Here is a 4,755-nt window from a genome sequence, read left to right on the forward strand (position 1 = left end):
AAAACAGCGCTGGGCAGCACGGGGGGGTAATCCCACCAAAATCGTGCGCGCCTTTCACAGTAATTAATTTTGTATTTATGTGGTAAAGTGTTACATATTCATCATAATTTTAAGGACGCCTATACATATTCATGACTGTCCCAAAAAGGTGGTCTTTATTATAATGAGCCCCGGGAAATCATTTCCATAGTCTCCACCTTTAATTCCTCCTGGTTGCGCATGCGCAGTTTCTCCTGGTGGTCGTGGGCCGGGGTCTCAGGGATGAATGCCGTATGTCTTCCTCGCTGTGCACTTTTTACCCCAACTGCAAAACCTGCTGAGATCAGCTTTCTTTTGACAGCAGTTATGTGATTTCCTTGACGAGTCCCTTCCTCCTATACATTCTACTCTGTCTTATCTTATGTTTTTCCTGTGGTTAGTAGTTAGTTCCTATCTAGGGTCTGAGACTATAGATATATAGCTTAAGCTAAACAATGGTCCTGATGGTCCTGTTATTAACCCTTAAGTGTTAGTTTCTCCTCATCACAGTGGCTTAGTATTTTGTGGTCACTTACTTATACATTGCCAAGAAGTCTCTACTTTTTCCTCTTTATTCTGACACGAGTCATTTTTCACTTCTCACAGTAGTGTTGGTAAGCTGCTTGCAGAGTTGCTCCTTCGGTAAACTGCTTGCAGGATCGGTCCTCAGGTGGCAGGCGGGAGCGCACACCAGCATCCCAAGCGAGAAGGTCTAAATACTTTAGGTCATTTGCATGTGAGATAGGATAGGGTGGTAACATCTCCCCCCTCTGCTCGCTTCTCATGCTAATTGGGACGCCTGCGCTTTGTAGTCTTAGATTGTTCTCGAAATGAGTCGGTGGTCCCCCAAGGGGTGTCTGGTGGTCGTGATCCCCCCTAGTTGTGGTGTCCGCTGTATGACCCCGCTTCTGCACAAGCGTGGTTGAGGCCTTGCAAAGTTGTTGCACATGTAGGCTGGTCCCAAGGAAAAGATACCATCCCGCCTCCGCAGGACTTATCCCTTCCTCCAGCCAGAGTTGTAAATCACAACAATTAAAGCACAGCAGGGGTATTGTTCTGTTCCCAAGACCCTTATCTCTTGCCAGACTTGCAGGCCTCTGTAGTACACATACCCTCCTCCAGCCAGAGTTGTCAAACAAGTTGTTTAAGGCATACAAACTCTGTCCGTCACACCACCCCGTGACTTAAACACTTGTTTGTATGTCCCCTAAGTCACCTGGATTGGTTCGTAGCTCCAGGTCTTCGTCGATAGTGGTGATTTTTACATAGCAGATAGAGGGAGAGGAAAGAGAAGAGATAGAAGACAGCAATCGAGTGATCATACATCGCACAATAGCTATGCCTAACATCATCAATACAATCCCAATCAACAAAGTGATTCCAATTTGTGTCAACCATTTTCCCCACCCCGTGAGTCCCAGAGATCTTAATATGGATGCGATCCAGGATCCAGGGGACAGTCCATCAAACCAGTCTTTTGTTTGCATTGATTGGAATAATTCAGCCGTTTGGTCCGCAATCTCCTTCATCTTTGCACGAGCTTCTTCTATAGAGGTAGAGGCGTTGTGGATCGTAACACAACATTATCCTTTGGTGAGATTTAACATTCCACATGCTCCTTCAACAATAACATGTTTAGTGCTAACCTATGTTTAGTGCTAACCTATTTTGAAGGGTCATTTTAGAGACTTGTACTTGCTGATTCAAATCTCTAAAAGCGTATCTGGTCCAATTGCTTAGGACATGCATCTGCTAGGTTATGTTTTTCAAAACAAATTGATGCCTCTTAAGGGTCTGTAAAATTTAAAATGGTTATTTGAGGTATAGGAGACATATTGCAGGTAGGGTCCTGGTTTCCCCAGCCCTTGGAGGGGTATCCTCAGCAAGTACACATGCCTTGAATTAAGGTCCTTGATCTTGCCCCCCCACATACACATTGTGCCAAAACCTTGTCTTAAGCATTAAAGTTGTTTTCTCCACAATCAACATAACTGATTAATTAGATTAACAAGATACATAAGTTCCCTCCCCAAAACACCTTGTGTGATAACGATAAATGCATGTTATAAAGATACATAAACAATTGATTGCACAAGTGATTATTTGGTCTAGTATCAGCATTCATTTAGCATTCTGTTGTCCGGTCCTTTTCCTCTGGGTAGTTCCTGAAAGAGAAAAGAGAACAGGACTCGGCCCAATACAGAGCCGGTTGTTAAAAAGAAGGAACAATCCACCAAGTATTGATCTTGTGCTCTTTGCCATGGGCATCGGTGGCCCCGATAAGCTTCTTATCTGGGAAAATGCCATTATGGGCGGCAGCCTCTGGAGTGCTGACATTTGTGCCTCAGTGTCCACAACAAAGGTAACAGGAGTTTTAAAAGGGCCGAGGGGAAAGGTGATTATCATATGCCCTTCTCATATGTATCCATTGGCCGTCCCCCGGCCCACTTACTGGGGACGGTGCCACAGGTTTCTCGACTCTGAAACGGTTAAATCAGTAGGTCTTGGTTCGGGAGGGGCTGAAGGGGTCAGGCCACCTGGTCCGTCAGGGGGATTACCTCCTGGGGGTGGCTCTGGTCCCTTAACCCTATCCCAGCTACGTATCCCCCCCCCCCATTGCTGATGATTGCTATTCCTGGACAACTTGTTGCAACCTGTAGCTAAGTATACTTTTGTGTGTTTTGTGTTAGCATTTATATTGGTTTCTTTATTTTATTAAATCTGTTTAATTTTAACCCACGAGTCTCCCTCTTTTTCCCAATTTCCTTCCTCAGTTGGGAAAGGGATATTGGGTGAGAGAAAAACTGTTATTGTTTAGCCCCGGGTGCGGGCTAAACGAAGACAGTAGCTCAGACTCTCATCTCCGAGACCACGAACTGCTGTCAGAAAACAATCAAACCACTGACTTCTTGGCAAATGCCCACAGGTTACTCTTTCTTGTCTTCCATCTCCCGAGACAAATTCTGTGACTGTTCTCCATCCCCAAGAGCCCTGCCAGCAGCACCTCTTCCATCTGCTGACTCCATGGCCACCACTTCACTTGCACTTCATGAGAGTGCTTCATGTAAAGCACAGGCATGGATGGCTTGCAGGCTGGAGAAATGAATGGGGCTGGACCCTCAAGGTCTGCTCCTAGTCCCACCACAACGCTCAGCAGTGATTCAGCAAGTCATTTCCACACCATGTATACTGATAAAATGATCAGAAGACCAATATAAAGAAGGAAATATTAAATCAAACAGCTGGCAATTAACATTTCAACTGAGATGATGTTTAGTGTGTTCTCTACAATAACCAGAATAGGTAGGTAGCTAGTGTTTTCAGGCTTTCTCTGCTAGTTGATGCTATCTATCTGCTGCCCTGCACGGTTTCAGCAGAACAATAGTGACATCATGGAGTGAAATGCTCGTGACACTGGTAAGCTCTTTAGTTACAAGAGGCCATTTTTTTTTCCTTCTAATGCGTAGAACTTCCCATGACAATAAGATTTTCCCTGACCAGATTCCCAAAGGTCTTAAGGCAAAGAAGCATCTGTCCTTCTTTCCCCTGCTCTTTGGTTATATATGTGAAGCTCTGCTTTGGGAAAATAGGTTCCTTCCATTATTTATGGCCTTTATTACAGCAGTTACAGCGGCAGCTGTTTTGCCAAAGAAGAGCACCCTATGGCTTTCCCCAGAGATGGTTAAATCTTTCCGATGCCACATCCCTCCAGAAGCAAACCCAACATATTTAGCTGTGTTACCAGCATCGGCAGCCAAGCTGCTCCACCAAAGGCAGTTTTGTTCACCGCGCACCTCCGTTCGTGATCTGCCCGCTCTTCTGTCTGGAAAATGTGCAGGTCAGGAAAAGCGATGTGTTGCAAGCACAGCTGGGTTTTGAATTGCCAACAGCGTTGGAGATGAGCTTCACCTGAAACTTTGGAGGGGAGAGCCCAGTGAGAGCTTGCTGGCAGCAACCTGCATTCCCGTAAGGGCAGCCCCCACCTCTGTCTGGTTCCGGCATGCCCCAGCCTGGTCCGGTTGCCCCCTCGGACTTCACCTGATGACAATACACTGGCTCTGGGGCCTGCCGCCCCAGCAGCCCAGCATGGCATGGTAGGCCCAGTCGGCTACAGCAAAGATGCGGGGCGGCAGCGTGCCCATCTCATGACATCGGTACCGCTTGGAGACCTGGGGGTACCCAGTGGCGGAGAGATGGTGAAGGGTCTGGGGGCAGTGGAGCCTGGCCGGCGGGGACCCACTAGCATTCACCTCTCTCCTGTACAGTGGCAGGGGCTGGAAGGGGCTCATGGCGATGAGGATGTCCCCAACGTCGGTCTGGCGGCAAGAGGAGAGCCCATCAGCTGAGCACCTGCCGCCGCTCCCCGCCTCGGCCCCTGGCTCCATTGCACTCACGTAGACCTGCTGCCACAGAAACTGCTCCCGCAAGCCACTCAGTAGCACCGCCTCGTCCAGCTCCGCCAGTGCCGCCAGGTCCCCAGCCACCCCAGACCACAGGCGACGCTCCCCCAGCGATACCATGCCGGACTGCTCCCAGCGCTGCCGGCCACTCACTCTTCCCAGTCTGGCCTGGCCCCACTCCCGCTCCGACCCTGGACCACCAGCCAAGGTGGTGCCACTTTTTTATGCAAGGCAGCGGGGACGGTGTCACCTCACGCGGGGCCGGGGGTGAGGGTGCAGCCACTTTCCCACCACGCTGCGAGGTCAGCTCAGGCTGAGGGGCCACAGGCCAGAATGA

Source organism: Nyctibius grandis, chromosome W (assembly GCF_013368605.1).
Source record: "Nyctibius grandis isolate bNycGra1 chromosome W, bNycGra1.pri, whole genome shotgun sequence".
Classification (NCBI taxonomy): domain Eukaryota; kingdom Metazoa; phylum Chordata; class Aves; order Nyctibiiformes; family Nyctibiidae; genus Nyctibius; species Nyctibius grandis.